The sequence below is a fragment of the Elgaria multicarinata genome, chromosome 2 (assembly GCF_023053635.1).
Source record: "Elgaria multicarinata webbii isolate HBS135686 ecotype San Diego chromosome 2, rElgMul1.1.pri, whole genome shotgun sequence".
Classification (NCBI taxonomy): domain Eukaryota; kingdom Metazoa; phylum Chordata; class Lepidosauria; order Squamata; family Anguidae; genus Elgaria; species Elgaria multicarinata.
The window spans coordinates 9,136,106-9,154,464 of record NC_086172.1 but is presented as its reverse complement, the minus strand read 5'-3'; the positions used below and the strand labels follow the sequence as shown (position 1 = coordinate 9,154,464).

General features: G+C 43.9%; 1 protein-coding gene across 1 annotated transcript in view; it reads right to left on the bottom strand.

Moving 5' to 3' along the window:
• ACTR2 (actin related protein 2) overlaps positions 1-17,259 on the bottom strand; it is a 351,444-nt gene extending 334,185 nt beyond the window's left edge. The window contains exon 1 of the mRNA XM_063115993.1: positions 17,256-17,259. The gene's annotated coding sequence lies outside the window, so the exon portion shown is untranslated. The remainder of the gene's footprint in view (positions 1-17,255) is intronic.
• Positions 17,260-18,359: the final 1,100 nt, after the last annotated feature.

Genomic DNA, 18,359 nt, shown 5'->3' with positions numbered 1-18,359 from the left:
AGGGCTTTGTTAAGAAAATGGAAGTCTTGCCCAAATGAGTAAAATAAAAGGGAGCACAAGTTTGCACAAAGATAGGGTGACCATATGAAAAGGAGGACAGGGCTCCTGTATCTTTAACAGTTGTATTGAAAAGGGAATTTCAGCAGGTGTCATTTGTATATATGGGGAACCTGGTGAAATTCCCTCTTCATCACAACACTTAAAGCTGCAGGTGCCCTGCCCTCTTTTAAATCTGGTCACTGTAGTATAGCTCCTGCACTTTAACTGTTGTGATAAAGAGGGAATTTCACCAGGTTCCCCATATATACAAATGATACCTGACGAAATTCCCTTCTCAATTCAACTGTTAAAGATACAGGAGCCCTGTCCTCCTTTTCATATGGTCACCCTAACAAAGATGATACAAGCAGATAATAAGAGATGCAACAACAACAACAAACATTTTGAGGAGCATTTTGCTAACAACACCAAAGCCAGCAAAAACAGTTTTTTAAAAAATATATTAGAAACAGGAAACCTAAATGAATTCTTCTAGGTCTTCACTGCAAAAGATATTGGCCAGATACCTGTACCTGAACTGAGTTTTTCAGGAAGGGATTCTGAGCAACTGAGGTAAATATTGGTGATAAATTTCTCAACTTTAAGCTCTCAACATTATTGACAAATTGAAAGTAAAGAAATCATCAGCCCCAGATGTTATCCTTCCTAGAGTTCTTAAAAGAACTCAAATATGAAATTGCTGATCTTCTAACAAAAATATGCAATATGTCTCTAAGATGAGCCTCTGAACCAGAGGACTGGAAGATGGCCAATGTAACACCAATTTTTAAAAAAAGGATCCAGGGGGATCTGGGAAATTACAGGCTGGTTAGCTTACTGCCTTGTCTGGGTAAATTGATTGAAAGCATTATTAAAGAAAAAAATAATAAGCATATAGAAGGACAAGCCCTGCTAAAATTAGCAATCAACATGCTTCCACAGAGGTGGGTCCTGTCTCACTAACCTTTTAGAGCTCTTTGAGAGTGTCAGTAAACAAGTAGACATTGTTTATTTAGACTTCCAAAAGGCTTTTGACCACCAAAGACTCCTGAGCACATTTAGCAGTCATGGAATAAGGGGAAAGGTCCTCTTATGGATCAGTAACTAGATAAAGAACAGAAAACAGAGAGTAGGAATAAAATGTAAATTCTCCCAATGGAGAGATGTAAATAGTGGGTTCCACGTGGATCTGTATTTGGCCCGTGCTTTTCAACTTGTTCATAAATGCCCTGCAATTAGAAGTGACCAATGAAGTGGCCGGCTTTGCTGATGACGTCTAATGATTTCAGATGGTTACAACAAAAAGACATTGTGAGGAGCTCCAAAAGGTTCGCTCCAAAGTGGAAAAATGGGCATCTAAATGGCAAATGCAGTTCAATGTAGGCAACTGTAAAGTGATGCAATTTGGGACTAAAGATCCCAACCTCATGGGATCTGAGCTAGTCATGACTGAGCAAGAAAGAAATTTTGGGGTTGTGGTGGATAGCTCAATGAAAATGACAGCCCCGTGTGCAGCTACTGTAAAGAAGGCAAACTCCCAAGTTAGGCATAATTAGGAAGGGAATTGAGACTGGAATGCTAATATCATACTGTCCTTATAAAAATCTGTGATGCAACCGCACTTAGGGCCTTGCTAGACGGAGGTTTAGCCCGGTGCTCGCTCCGGGCTCTCCCCTGTGCGTACAGATGATGCACAGGAGATCCTGGGGTCAGGCAGGGGTGAAACCTCCCTGGGCCCAGGGTAATTGAAACCCCTTTTAGCCCGGTTTTTCTCGCGGTCCCGGCCTTAGGTCGGGCTGAGGCCAGAACCGCGGGTGTGTGGACCGTTCCGCCGCTTTTCCTGGCTACCGCACTTACGTGCGAGTAGCTGGGAAAAGCGGCGGATGGGCCACAGCGCTTCCTCCCCCCCTCCCCCGATTCCCCCCCTCCCCTGGCCTCTGATCCGCCCTCCCCCCCATGTCCCCACCTGCTGTTTGCAACCTCCGCCGATGTCCCAAGCTGCTCTGGGCCGCCGCCGATGTCCCAAGTCGCTCTGTGCCACCGCCGATGACGACGATGTCCCCAGCCGGCATTTCTTACTTTTGTCATGTCTCCCGGCCTGCAGGCATCACAGGCCGGGGGACAGACAGCAGGAAATGCCGGCTGGGGACATCGTCATCATCAGTGGCGGCAGTGGCACAGAATGACTTGGGACATCGGTGGTGGCGGTGGCGGCAAACAGCAGGTGGGGACATGGGGGGAGGGGGGATCCTTTTAAAAAAAAAAATTTACCTGGCCATTGGTGCGCTCCTGCGCATGCAGCCGCTTTAACGGGGGGAAATGGCGGACGTGACAGGGCTTCCCTCAGCCCCATCACGCCTCAGGTGTAGACAGGGCTGACGGGCCCCTCCTCACCGCCAGATTCAGCAGTAGGTCTAGCAAGGCCCTTAGAATACTGCATACAGTGCTGGTCTCCACACCTAAAACAAAATAAAAAATTTAGAGTGGGAAAAGTGCAGAAAAGGGAAACTAAATTGTTTAAGGGGCTGGAGCAACTCCCCTATGAGGGAAAGTTACAACAGCTAGGATTGTTTAGCTTGGGGGGTGGGGGGAAAGGTGGTGTGGAGAACGTGGTGTGGAGAACGTGGATAGGGACACTTTTTTCTCCCTTTCTCATAATATTACAACCTGGGGTCATCTCATGAAGCTGAATGGTGGAAGATTCAGGACAGAGAAAAGGGAGAACTTCTTCACACAGCACGTAGTTAAACTCACTACCACAAGATGTAGTGATGACCACCAATTTGGATGATTTTAAAAGGGGGTTAGGCAAATTCATGGAAGAGACGGTTATCAATGGCTGCTAATCCTGGGGCCGATCTACACCAAGCAGGATATAACGCTTTAAAAATGTCCTTATGTCATTATGTGTTAGAAAGCTTCCTGGGTTTGTCCAGAGGCTTTTCATTGTACATTGCTTTACACTCAGAAGTGTGTGCATTCCATTATTTCCACGCAAGCACAGGAAAACATATACAATATAGTACTGGGAACCTAATTCAGCTTCTTTGGAAACTCAGTTTTAATTTAAAAAAAAGAAAGAAAAAAGTTCCTCTGCTCTAATGGCTGTAAAGTTAAGATAGGAGGCATATGAGCATTGGCTGCTGAATAAATAATGCAAAATGAAGAAAAATATGCAGTTCTGTTTAATCAGTGTAATTTTAAACATGGTGCAGAAATGGGCTTTTCTTTTAAGCACAGAGTATACACAGCACTGATTATAGTCTAATTATGAGTGATCAACAATGCCCTCCAGTATTTGACAATATCAGCTTATTTAATGTTAATTGAACATGTGGTTCGTAGTATGATAAGCACACAACAAAAAGGGTTGGGCAGATAAGTCTGGGTCCTAGTGCAATTATCTTGCTGAAGAAGTTTAGAAATATTAATTTTGCAAATATATTGTCCCAGTAGACTAGAAAGGCAATGTATAAATTAAGATATTGGATAAGTACATCTTTATTATCCTTGCAGAATTTCAGTGCATTACTAGTGAAGTTCAATTCCTTAGTAAAACAAGCAGAGTTGTGTGGGCTTGATGTTGACATGTTACCGAGTACACATTTATTCCACGCTAGCAACTGGTACACAAAATGAGAAAATGTATCATGTCCCCATTATTTTTATTCAGACTTATAAGCATCTAGTTTATAGTGAGCCAGTCATTTTAACGAGACAGTCATAGAGATTTTTTTTTCAGTTGTTGGGCTTGTATACCGAATGTACACTTACTTTAGGACCCTAACACTATTCCAATGTCAACAAACAACATTTGAAAATAAATGGTTTGGAAATCTGTTGTGTTGGTAACCATGGGAGAGTCAAAACAAACTTTAAAGAATGAAAAATAAGGACTAATTATAAAATAAAAAGTTGTCAAAGCTGCTAATACCGTTATTGCCTTTTTAATGTCAATGGCTTCTTAAACAGTTCTTAGGGTTATATAATATGTGCCCTTGGACTATATATATCTGCGTTCATTCTATTGTGTGTGATGATGGGGATACTTCTGTACAGTGGAATACTGTAGTTTTTGTAGGACTGTGAAACCAGAAAGCAGCAGTGATTTAAATAGCCCATCCCTATACTGTACATGTTTATATGGAAGTAAATCTCATTGATTTGAAAGGGAGCTTCTCCCAAGAAAGAGGGCTTACAATCACAGACTTAAGTACAGTTGCAATTTATTAAAATACGCTTTTGGAATCATGTTAGTTTTCTGTACAGTTCCTAGCACACTGCTGGTACTGAAAATGAGGATAAAAGGTAGGGCTTGTTCAGATCCATATATTTATAAAAGAAAAAGATTTACCTGCTAAGTGATCCTCATAGTTCCTTTGTAGCGCTCACCAGCAATATTTGCAGTCCTAAAGTTCACAATTTGACCTGCAATTATAACCATGCCATGAAGAGAGAAATCGCTGTGACGGGTTTTTGGGTATCAGTGCTGTAGGTCGCTTGTTAACTTCATGATAGCTAACAGTGAAGTGAGTGTTACTGTGAAACCAAGACATTCGTACACGATCCATTTTTAAAAATCTGATTATTTAACCACCACCACCACCCCTCAGCTCAACCACGTTTTAAATAATGTAAACAACAAAATTTGTTACACTTTCACTTTCAGGCATTAAGTTCCAATATAACTCTGGCATCCGTGCTTTCTCAAGGATGGACATGAGTTAGTTCAGGCCTCATAGTTCAGTGGCAAATTAATGTATTTTTTGGGGGGGGGGGAATCTGACCTCCAATCATTTAGAAGAATGACTCTTCACTTAAGGAACACATATGTCTGTAGCTGGTTCTCCTCCTCTCACTGCCACCGCCCAGTCACCCAACAGAAAATGGGATGACCAGATCTTTAACCTTGGATGCCTTGTTGTTTATGTGCTTTTGTTTGGATGAGAGAATAACTTCTTGATCCCTCAGTAGTGGAGATATTTGTGAATTAAAGCTGTTATGGCTAGCCATAGATATTGTGGCGCCCTAGGCAGGATATTAAAATACTGCATCTTATTGTGAAAATATGCATGCAGACGCATGCAGACGCTTGCCAGCCATCTATTCCCTATCACTAGGATCCCTTGCTGGTGGGCGGTGCTTCCTTACCTCCTGAGGGGGTGACGGGAGAAAATGCTGATTTATGCTTTTGTCTGTGTTTATGGGTTACGCTGATCCTTCAAGTGTAATTTTTAATTATGTTAATGTGATACAACTTTTAATTTCCTTGAAAAAAGAAAGGTGTACTTGTGTTACAAAAATAATATAATAAATTAATTAAGAATCCTTCCAGATTTTGCTGCTGGGAAAATGCTGTTCTTTTGAAAGCACTGACTTGGAGGGTTCATACAGTTGCCGGATGGTAAGGCTGACACTAGTTGCATGTTTCTACCGCTCCTGGAATTTAGCAATGAAGGGTTACGTCAGAACTGACTTCTGTTGGGGGGGGGGGAAGTGAAATAGGAATTCCTGAGTGGATTATCTTCTATACTGCACTATTCGCTGCAGACAGAATTTCTTATACCACAAGTCATTCAAAACACATAGATTGCTGCACGTTTGTTATTTTAAAACTTTTGTAAAGACCAATATTTCCCTTTTCAATCTAGCCACTCAATTTCATTTTTTAAAAAATGGTCTCATGTATGGCTTGAGACCCGACGCCTGGTTTGCTGGCCATAATGTTATATCTTCTGGTGCCTTTTTCAAAGGGTTTGTTGGTGATCCATGCTCATGTCAATTACTTCACAAACTGGTTCAGAATGAGAAAATTCATCTCATGTTTGCTGTTCACCAAAAAAACAAAAAACCTTTGATTGGAAAGGAAAATAATTATGTCAATTAATATAACCCTAACACTTGTATTAGCTATTCTTATGCAAGACAAAAAGTGTTTGCCCCAGTATGTGTGTCTTTTCTCTCTCTTGGAGCACGATGATCCTGTAACTTACACTGCCGTAGCGCAGAACAAAGTTCAGGATTGAGGTCATTCAAGTGGGTCATGGAGAAGTGGCAGAATCTGGCCCTTGTTGTCTTACAACTAAGCCTTGTTGTCTCCACTTTTCATTTAGATAGGCTGAACAATCTACAGCCTTCAGATAACCTTTTGAGTTGTAGCATACATATGGTGTTAAGATAACAAGCTAGAAAATTGTGTATAGACGTAATCTACTCGCCTGCCTAAAATTGCAGGCTCACAAATGCTTGACGGGTTGAATGAACTACTCTTGCTTATGTTCACAAACATATATTTGGAGACACGCTTGCGAAGCCCTTACTTTTTGGGGGGTATCTATGCAGGCTGTCTTTCTTATGGCTTAAATTCTTGGGGTGGAACAACTACACCTGTTCACTTTGTGCTCTGTAAAATGCTCTCTTTCTTACTTGCATATTCACGTTTGCAGCTCCCCCCCAAAAACCCAACATAGCTTACAAGAAAGCAGGATAAGAAGTATACAAAATAATCAAATGGAACAATACATCCACAATGAGAGAAAATGATACTATGGAGCATATACATGATCAGCTACAGAAAAATAGGTTGTCAAAGCATTCCTGAACAGGAGGATCAAGGCCACTCCTAAATACAACATCTCAGCAAGGTGTTCCAAAGTAACTGCAAACAACAGCCACACCTTGGTTACAAAGTCTTTTTAAGGAACAGTTCCTATTAGTTTCCAAATGTAAATAGCATTAGGTTCCACACATATCACCTGCAACTCTCAGCAAAAACCTTGCCAAATGTTGCAACTCAATCGGCTGCTTAGTTTCCCCTGAAGCAACAGTACTCACATGAGTAGGGAAATATTGTTTCCCATAATACAGGACATCCATGAGAAGACTGGCTCCAGCTGTGGCATATTCATATTTTGATGCCCAACTTCCAGGCCAAGTAAACCGAATGTGTGGATTGGGGCATGGGGGAGAATGGTTCCCCACAGTAATCATGCTTCCTCTCAAAAGTATGCTTGCAATATATGATGTGGCTCAAGGATACCAGAAATAAACCTCCATAATAATGGACCCATTGCTTGTGTAATGGAGATTTAACACTTCCTAGAGGAAACACCCAAACAAGCAGAAATGTTCATTTCTGGATTGGGGCAGGTTGGCAGAGCTCCCTTATGGAAGGTCCGCTGACCTGTCATTCCTTCAGTTGCGCCTGGACGCACTAAATCTTCATTGTGCAAGCAGTGGGTCTTGCCTGTGGAATGGAATTGGAGCAATAGAATCAGCAGGACCTCAGCACCCCATTGCAGAGAGACCTAATCGTCATTGCTGGGATTTCATAGAATCATAGAATCATAGGATAGCAGAGTTGGAAGGTCTACAAGGCCATCGAGTCCAACCCCCTGCTCAATGCAGGAATCCACCCTAAAGCATCCCTGACGGATGGTTGTCCAGCTGCCTCTTGAAGGCCTCTAGTGTGGGAGAGCCCACAACCTCCCTAGGTAACTGATTCCATTGTCATACTGCTCTAACAATCAGGAAGTTTTTCCTGATGTCCAGCTGGAATCTGGCTTCCTTTAACTTATAGATTGGACAAAGTTTGGGTCCTTTCTGTGTAGGTCCCCAGGGGAATAGGTTTGAGCTCCTCCTTGCTGACCTTTCAGTGGCCTCTGGAGACCTTTTTATGCTTGTCTGCTTTTGAATGATCTGTGGTGTTGTAATTGTTTTATCTGCTGCCACAATTTTATTGCTTTTATTTGCTGTTGTTATTTTGACCTGATTGCTTTATCTGACCTGTTGACTTATGGGCTGTCATCATTACAGTTTTCTGTGTGACATTGTTATGTTTTAAGTGTTTAATGTTGTGAACCGCCCAGATTAATTTTGGTGAACCGCCCAGAGAGCTGTGGCTATTGGGCGGTATAGAAACGCAATAAACAAATAAATAAATAAATTTTGTGTGATCATTATGTTGTTTTATTGGCTATTACGGGAGTTGTAGTCCACCTCATCTGGAGGGCACTAGATTGGGGGAGGCCGATACAGATGCTAGGCAGAGAACATAAGGTTGCCTTGACAGAGGAAGTGTAAGTATCCTCAGTATTAGCCTTCTCTACTGCTTCTCTTCCGGTGTTTGGTGTGTGTGTGGGGGGGGGGGGCTGCTTTATCAAATTTTGCTTTATAGTTCCAAACTGCAGAAGTCTCTTTGTACCAGAAGTCTCTGTGTTATCCAGGAAGTGGACAATCGAGGATCTTAGTCCAGCTCTTAAGAAAGATAGTGTGGTCAGTTTTCAAGTTTGCTATCCTAGACTTGCAGGTTTTCAATTGCATATCATCAGCTTGTCCAGAGTATAGTATCCAGACACAGGAAATATTAACATTTATCTGTGTGTGAGGGACAGGCCACTTGGGGAAAGGCCAGGAGGCAAGGAAATCGGAATAAAAGGTAGATAAACTTTGAGAGCAGTAGCATATGACTTGTGGTGCCTTTTTGTAACTCAAAAGATATTTGACAACCAGGTAAATTTCTATAGCTGCTTACCCACAAAAGCTCTGTCAAGCAGGGGCTTATCTATACAGCTTGTTTACCCCGACTTAAATGCGCATATTTGCGTTTTAGGACACACGACGCAGCCGTCCATTTACCATAGCGCCAGGTTTTTTAACGCGATAATTTGTATCTTTGCATTTGTGATTTACGGCAACTTTTAGATCACATCCGAGTCTGCACCGCAGCATGGTTAAGTGTCTTTGGGGGAGTTAAATCGCATGTTGACATGTGGGCGGAGCTTTTAGGGTAGGACAACGTGATTGGCCGATTTCCGATTTCCCAACAATCAGCTGCCTCGTTCCTTCGTGCCAGTTTTAGTTTGAATTCTCTGATTCTGTGGAGCTCCGCAGAGAAAGCTACTTAAAACAAATTCATTTTTAAACTTTATTTATTTATTGAATTTCTATACCGCCCAATAGCAGAAGCTCTCTGGGCGGTTCACAAAAACAAAGAGGAGGAAACGGGCAGCCACAGGAAGGAGACGTGTTCTGCTGCTTCGTTCCTTTCTCTCTGTAACCTCATTTTCTTTATCTCTGTAACCTCGTTCCTTTCTCTCTGTATCCTCATTCCTTTCTCTCTGTAGCCTCGTTCCTCCCCCACTCCCAGTTTGTCTGTTGTATGAATCTGTGGAGCTCTGCATATAAAATGTATGCCTTCACTCCTCTCTCCTCCGTAGCTTCATATATGCAATAATGTGCATGTGCGCATTGTTAACTCAGTATAAAAATAAATAAATTCAGGAAATAAATCGGTGTTGCTGCGGCAGTGTGATGCTCTTTACCTACATTCGAATCAACGAAAATTCAGCTTTATATTTCATGAGGAGCAATCCCGTTGTCATATACATGGGGCCCAGCTTATTTTCTGACCAACTAAAAAGAACAACAACATGCATCTTTATGTGTTTTTTAAAAATATTTTTAGTCTTGTAGCTCATCTTGAAAAATCATAAAACATTTGTTGTAATTACTTCAACTCAACAACTGGCAAAATTGTGTGTCATAATAAATGCATAAAGGGAGGAGGAGGAGGAGGAGGAGGAGGAGGAGGAGGAGGAGAAGCCGCCTTTAGTGTGAGCCTGTGTAATTTCCATGGCGATTTGGAATAAAAGATCTGAGGCCAAAGGCTGGGGAGGGGGGAATCTCACCTCACCAAAGAAAAGAAGTTACTGTCTCTTCAACATTTCCCCTCCTTTCCCTTTTTCTATGAGTGACAGGGGCTAAGCTGCAGCAACAGCTGCTGGCGAAAGCCAGTTTTTGGTTTTGCTTTTTTAAACTTCCTTTCTGCAGTAGGAGTTGTAGGGGCAGGGCCCTGCTGAGGGAGACAGAAGCAGCCCTTGCAGTTTGCTGAGGGGAGGGTGTGGCTTTGGCGACTGACTGCAGGCCTTCAGCGCATTTAACGCCCCCAATAACAGCAACACATGACAATAGTGGCTCTTTTTTATGTTCTTGTTTGTGAGAGGGGGAAGTGGAGGAATGTCAATGCACTACAACTATGTTACTGATGCTGTTCTCTACAAATGAGGGAGAAGACAAAAGAGGAAGTTTTTTCTTTTCTTTTAAAAACGATTTGTTTACTTCCGCATGTGGCTCGTGCTGCCTGTTCCGTCCTTCCTGTTATTGGTGTGATCAGGTTCCATCATCCCCTGATTTGGGGGGGGGCTTTAACCTCTAACGCAGCACCCCTAACCCCAATTCACACCCCTTTTGATATCTCCGTCAATTTTCACATTAGAAACCTCAGGTTAGGCACCATGACACCTCAATTAAGTATACACATGCATGCCAAGACTCAAGCCAATCCAAGCCTCCCCTGATTTTTGGGGAATTTTTGAAAATCGGACACCCCAGTATCTCAGGGATTTAAAGCTGCAGACAGCTCAATGGGGCCATTTCAAAGGAAATCCCAACATGCCATGAATTGGGGAGTAGATAACCCTAAATATGAATCTTCTTCCACACTTGAAAAATTGATTTGGAACTTCAAAAAGTCTAAGTGAGTGCAGGAAGGACTTGTCCCCTGAGACAAAGCAAGACACACACAAACCATCCCTGCGAGGCGGTCACAGAGGAGGAGGACAGGCGGGCAGAGAGCCGGGCAGAGATATGCCATAGATCTAGTATGGGGGAGTCAGTCCCAGCAGATGCCCCACCACTGCAGCACCCCGGGGGGAAGGCAGGCAGGCAGGCAGGCAGCAGACATTTCTGGGGGCACAAGGAAGTGAGCAAAGGATTGTTTCAAAGCCAGTAATGCAAACCATCCCTGTGAGGTGGGAGCAGCACAGAGAGATGCCTTTTCTTTTGCATCCCATAACTAGGAGTCTAGGAGGATAAGAGTAAAGCTTTGTGATCCTTGCTTCAGAGTTGATTGACTGCACTGTGATCACAGCCATTATTAAACAACAACAACAACAACAATAATAGTAACATTAATAATAGCAGTACTAATTAATATTAATAGCAATAACAACAACAACAACAACAACAATAAGGAGTTGAACCACAATGAAAGCCTGCCTGACTTCACTGAAGAGGAAAAGCCAGGAGAGCTTGGGCTATGGGGTGTAAATATAAAATGGAATAAATAAATAAAAAAACAAAGGAGGGGTGGAATCATAGAATCATAGAATCATAGAATCATAGAATAGCAGAGTTGGAAGGGGCCTACAAGGCCATCGAGTCCAACCCCCTGCTCAATGCAGGAATCCACCCTAAAGCATCCCTGACAGATGGTTGTCCAGCTTCCTCTTGAATGCCTCTAGTGTGGGAGAGCCCACAACCTCCCTAGGTAGCTGATTCCACTGTCGCACTGCTCTAACAGTCAGGAAGTCTTTCCTGATGTCCAGCCGGAATCTGGCTTCCTTTAACTTGAGCCCGTTATTCCGTGTCCTGCACTCTGGGAGAATCGAGAAGAGATCCTGGCCCTCCTCTGTGTGACAACCTTTTAAGTATTTGAAGAGTGCTATCATGTCTCCCCTCAATCTTCTCTTCTCCAGGCTAAACATGCCCAGTTCTTTCAGTCTCTCTTCATAGGGCTTTGTTTCTAGACCTCTGATCATCCTCGTTGCCCTCTTCTGAACACGCTCCAGCTTGTCTGCGTCCTTCTTGAATTGTGGAGCCCAGAACTGGACGCAATACTCTAGATGAGGCCTAACCAGGGCCGAATAGAGAGGAACCAGTACCTCACGTGATTTGGAAGCTATACTTCTATTAATGCAGCCCAAAATAGCATTTGCCTTTCTTGCAGCCATATCGCACTGTTGGCTCATATTCAGCTTGTGATCTACAACAATTCCAAGATCTTTCTCATTTGTAGTATTGCTGAGCCAAGTGTCCCCCATCTTGTAACTGTGCATTTGGTTTCTATTCCCTAAATGTGGAACTTGGCATTTATCCCTATTAAATTTCATTCTGTTGTTTTCAGCCCAGCACTCCAGCCTATCAAGATCACTTTGAAGTTTGTTTCTGTCTTCCAGGGTATTAGCTATCCTACCCAATTTGGTGTCATCTGCAAATTTGATCAGCGTTCCCTGCACCTCCTCGTCCAAATCATTAATAAAAATGTTGAAGAGCACTGGGCCCAGGACTGAGCCCTGTGGCACCCCACTCGTTGCCTCTCCCCAGTTTGAGAAGGTTCCATTGATAAGTACTCTTTGAGTCCGATTCTGTAGCCAACTGTGGATCCACCTAATAGTTGTTCCATCTAGCCCACTTTTAGCTAGTTTGTTAATCAGAATGCCATGTGGTACTTTGTCAAAAGCTTTGCTGAAGTCAAGATATATGACATCCACAGCATTCCCACAGTCCACAAGGGAGGTTATCCTATCAAAAAATGAGATCAAATTAGTCTGACAGGATTTGTTCCTGACAAATCCATGTTGGCTTCTAGTAATCACTGCATTGATTTCAAGGTGTTTACAGATTGACTTCTTTATAATCTGCTCCAGAATTTTCCCAGGGATGGATGTCAGGCTGACTGGTCTGTAGTTCCCAGGTTCCTCCTTTTTGCCCTTTTTGAAGATAGGGACAACGTTAGCCCTCCTCCAGTCGTCTGGCACCTCACCCGTCTTCCATGATTTTGCAAAGATAATAGACAAAGGTTCTGAGAGTTCTTCCGCTAGCTCCTTCATTACTCTTGGATGCAGTTCATCGGGCCCTGGGGATTTGAACTCATTCAAGGAAATTAGGTGTTCTTTGACCATTTGTTTATCAATCTCAAACTGCAATCCTGCCCCCTCAACTTCTGCTTCACTTTTTCCAGGGGGGTCATAGATCCGCTTTTGGGAGAAGACCGAGGCAAAGTAGGAATTGAGCACTTCAGCCTTTTGTTTGTCGTCTGTTATCAATTTGCCATCCTCATTAAGCAGTTGAACCACCATTTCTTTCCTCTGTCTTTTACTACTCACATATCTGAAGAAAGCCTTTTTATTGCTTTTAGCATCCCTCGCTAATCTCAGCTCATTCACAGCTTTAGCCTTCCTGACGCCATTTCGGCACTTCTGCGCCACTTGTCTGTACTCTTCTTTTGTAGCCTGGCCTTCCTTCCACTTCCTATATGTATCCCTTTTTGTTTTCAGTTCATCAATAAGCTTTTTGTGGAGCCACATTGGTTTCCTCTGTTGTCTTCTATCTTTTCTCCTTGTTGGAATTGTTTGTAACTGTGCCTTTAAAATTTCATTTTTTAGATACTCCCACCCATCCTGCACTCCTTTTCTTTTTAGGCTCCCTTGCCACGGGACCTTACTTATTATAGTTCTGAGTTTATTAAAATCAGCTTTCCTAAAATCCAGAGTACGTGTATGGCTACGCTCGACTTTTGTCTCCTTCATAATCAAGAATTCAAGTATGACGTGGTCACTTTCCCCCAGAGTTCCCGTAACTGCCACTTTATCCACTAAGTCATCCCTATTGGTCAATAACAAGTCAAGGATTGCTGACCCTCTAGTTCCTTCCACCACTTTCTGTAGGAGAAAGTTATCACCCATACATGTCAGGAATTTCTTGGAAGGGCCGCTTTTGGCAGTAATGGTCTCCCAACAGATATCAGGGTAATTGAAGTCCCCCATCACTACTACATCACACTTCCTTGAAACACTGGCAATTTGTTTCTCAAAAGTTTCGTCCTCGTCTTCTCCTTGATTGGGTGGTCGGTAGTAGACTCCGATTATCATATTCTTTTTATTCCTAGCCCCATTTATTTTAATCCAGACGCTCTCGACGGGGCTCCCAATCTCATCCGCCTGTATTTCTGTGCAGGGATAGGTATTTTTAACATATAGTGCAACTCCACCTCCCTTTCTATTTCTTCTGTTCTTTTTGAACAAGTTATATCCTTCAATTGCTATATTCCAGTCATGGGAGTCATCCCACCAAGTTTCAGTTATACCTATCAAGTCGTATTTGCCTTCATGTAATAAGAGTTCAAGTTCATTCTGTTTGTTTCCCATGCTCTGGGCATTAGTATATAGACATCGAAGACCATGTGTTTTATAGTCTGGCTTTGTTCCTACCTTGTTGCAGACACTATTTTGGGACTCTGTTGGAGCTGTTCTCTGTACTGTGGTGCATTGGCCTTCATCCATTGTTGCCTCAAAATTTACGTCTCCCACCCCCGCAAGATTCAGTTTAAAGCCCTCCTGATGAAGTTCTTCATGCTGTGGCCAAACTCATTCTTTCCAGCCCTTGTGAGGTGCAACCCATCCCTTGCCAGCAGTCCATGTTCCAAGTAGCGTAGCCCGTGGTCCCAGAATCCAAAACTCTCACGACGGCACCACTTTCGAAGCCAGTCGTTCATCCGGAGTATTTTTCTTTCCCTTTCTAATCCTCTTCCAAGAACCGGGAGGATGGATGAGAAAACTACCTGGGCCCCAAAGTTCTTCAGTTTCCTTCCCAGAACTTCAAAGTCTGAAATGATTTCTTTGTAGCTCTGCTTGGCGACATCATTTGTTCCCACATGGATGAGAAGAAAGGGGTATGTGTCCGTGGGCTTTATGAGCTTCGGTAACCCTTCAGTCACATCTCTAATCTGTGCTCCAGGGAGACAGCACACCTGGCGAGTCCATGGGTCTTCACGACATACTTGGGTTTCAATCCCACGCAGCAGGGAGTCTCCCACAATGACTACTCTTCGCTTCTTCTTGGTTGACCTACCTTCTGTCTCTTGGTCACTGTTGCATGGTGCCTCCTGTACTTCTTCCTCTGCAAACTGTCCTTCAGTCTCATTCTCCAGAAGCTGAAAGCGGTTGCTTAACTGCAATGGCTCCACCAGTGCAGAACGCCCTCTAATTCCTCTTCTAACTGTCACTCTTTTCCAGGGAGTTTCCTCTTCATTGGCTTTCCTCCCCTCAGCATACTCCACTTCTGCTTCAGCTGGCTGTTGTTCTTCAATCTCATGTGCTTCTTGTTGCTGTTGCAGTTCCACCGTTCGGTCTAAGAACTCCTCGACTTCTCTTATTCCTTGGAGGGTGGACACTCGCTGCTCAAGTCCTCTCACTTTTTCTTCCAAAAGTGCCACCAGCTTGCACTTGTTGCAGGTGTACGCCATGTTGAGCTCAGGCAGAAACACGAACATTGCACACCCTTTGCAGGTCACTACCTCTAGGGACTCCTTTCCATCCATAATGTCGATTTCTGCTTTTGTTTTTTTCCTTTTTGATTATAGTAGAATTGCCTTTGCTTTGTTGTGTCCTCTCTGAAGGTACACAACTATATGAGGATGTCTTAAGGGAAAGTAATCTTTTGGGGTTTTTTTTGCTTTTGTTTGGTGGTGGTTTTGTGGGGTTTTTTTTTCTCTTTATGCTTTTCTTTTTTCCCCCACCTCTTTTTTATTTTTATTTTATTTATTTATTTATTTTATTATTATTATTATTTTTTAGAGGCCTCCCCCTTGGCCTCCCCTGCCGAACTCCCCCTGCCAAACTCCTGTTCGCTCGCTCCCTGGGAATCTGGCTTACTTTTCTAGCTCCTCCTTGAGCTGGGCCAGCTGCTTTTCCCTGCTTCTGCTCAGCTCCAAGTCAGCAACCAGAATGAGGTCACTGAAAGGCCAACAACAATCAACAGCAATTAGGCACTGGAATTAAAAGCAGCAGTGTTGCTGAATAAACAACAAGAAGAATTTTTTTTAAAAAGCCTATGTCTGTCTTTTACCAGTAAGAGGAAAGTGGATGTGCCCAGGAGGAGGGGGAATATGCCAATTTTTGACTGGCCCTAAGTAAGTACCAGTGTTTAAGAAGCTACCTGTCACTTCAACTCATGATAGGCATTAGTCTCCACTGGTTACTCTTTGGAGGGCTCTGATGACCCTCCAAGGGCAGGAGAGTGTGTGTGCACTGGGCACGTCCACATGCCCTAGGGGAGCTCATCCCCTTGCACCACATCTATTCAGTTGTTCACCAAGGTTAGGGTGGGTAGCAGTGCTGTGTATCCTAACTGTTATTTATTTGTTTAGTATATGATTTCAGATTGTGTTTGTGCATTTGGTGGGGCTACTGTTTTAAAAAACACTGGGAAAAGTCCGTTCAGACTAAGAAAGAGAGGTTTCCCAGTATCCCAAGTTACTAAGTATCCCGTTTTGCCTATCCCCTCCTCCAACGTTGGGATTGGAGGATGCTTCTTCAGGTGATCATGACTGGAAGTTGAATCTGCCTCTCAGCACTTCAAAAAGGTACCTCTCCCGCTTTTTTACCCTATTTTTTAGGAAATTATAGCAAGCGAACCACACCACGCAGAGTGCTGAGAGTAGGCTCAAAATGACCCCCAGCCATGACTCCCTAAGCACACAAAATTTCAGAAAGATAGCTTTAAAAAACACACAGTTATCCCCATATCTTTTCCGCAATGCAATCCTATGGGCAAAATTATCCAAAATGGCGGGCGGAGCGCTCTGCGAAAAGAGAAGCGCTTCGCCTATTGCCGCTTCTCTTTGCCATGCTTCTAAGGGTCCCCGGTTTGCTTCTACTCCACCTCTGGGCAAGGCGGAGCAGGCCAATTCGCTTCTGATTCTCCAATTCTAAGCGGAGCGGAGCACATCCCTACTGTGCATCCAAGTGTCTAGCTAGACCTACCTGAAAGTCCAGGGCAGAGGAGGGGAGACCTCGCGTTGGAATTAACACGAGATGTCACCCCTGTTTACACGTAACGCGCAACGACCTCAGGAAGAGAGGCGTCGCACTCACCTTTTTTAAAACGAAGAGGAGCACACGAACACTTGTGCACAGAGATAGGTTTTTTTTTAAAAAAAATGTCATTTCCCTGCTCCCCCCACCCTACCCCCGATTGGCACAGTGCTCCTGGCTCCGTGCGAGTAATTGCGTGGAGCCGGCTCAAGCCGCAGCAACAGGCCACACCTTCCGTGGTCCCAGGCTCAGCCGGAAAAAGTGGGCCCAAAGTGTAGGGCTGTATCCTGGGGCCAGGGAGGGATGACCCCTCCCTGATCCCAGGATCCCCTGTGCGTCATCTGGACACACAGGGATGATCCTGGGGTTCGCCCCGGGATAAAGGCTGGTCTAGCTAAGGCCCAAATCACACACTGGAATCCCGTAAGCAGGCAGGGCCAATTTCTCCATTTTCCTGGGATAATCCTTAGGTGTAGAAAGGGCCAGGATCTCTCAGTTGTAAATACACATCCCATGTTGGTTGGGACTCTGCAAAGCTGACTATATTCCAAGTTGGCTGATGTCCCCTTCTAGTTCAGTTGTAAAAGCTTATCTAACTATGTATTGACATGAGGCCACACCTAGGGGTTGTCTATAAGTCTTCTTTACCCCGCCATAAATGCACAGATTCGCGTTTTAGGACACATGATATAGCTGTCCATTCGCTGTAGTGCTGGTTTTTTAATGCGATAATGCACATATTCGTAGTTGTGATTTACTACGACTTTTGGATCAGTGTCCGAGTTTGCACCGCAATACAGTTATGTGTCCTTGGGGGAGTTAAATCGCATTTTGACATGTGGACGTAACTTTGAGGTCAGGACAAAGTGATCGGCTGATTTCCTGCCTTTCCACCTAGCGCGTGCTCTGGCTGTCTCATTCCTTCCCACCGTTTTCATGTTGAACTATATGAATCTGCGGAGGTCCGCAGATGGAGCTTTTAAAATTAAAACGAAGAGGGGGGAACTGGCAGAAAGAGGGAGGAGACATGTTCAGTCCCCCACTCACATCCTTGTCTGCTGCCTTGTTCCTTTAAGCCCTCGGTTTTCCTCTTCTATGAATCTCCTGGTTTGTCCTGGGACCGTGGGTAAAACCGGGATAACCAAAAATGGAGGGATCATCCTTGACTGCTCCTGGGATCCCCTGTGACGACCCCAGGATGACCCTGTGGAAAAAGGTAGGTGTAGAAAGGGCCATAGTCAAATCACCCCACACCAATGGTCTAGTGGGGTGCAGCACTGGCACTTTTTTATTAGCAGGGGGTACTGATATCATCAGCCACTCCACACCCCTCATGAATCCTCTGTTCCCTCTGAGCTTAGCTGCAGTCCTCACAATCATTGGGGGAGGGGAGGGCAGGATGGATTTTCCCAGTAACATTATATTGTTCCCTGATGCAGTGTAAGATATTTTGGGGTGGCCTTGCCTTGAATGGGCAATTAAGACCCATTAGTTTTACAAAAGACCTAGGCGTAGATTTTCCCCTACTCATAGTGCAGAAAAAGACTCGTGGAACTTGTTCGTTGTTACGGATCAATGCAGCTACCCGCAATATAGGACTCTCCTTGCAAGTGTGACTATGGGGGCATCATGTTGAATACCTGCACTTCAGAAATACCACCACAC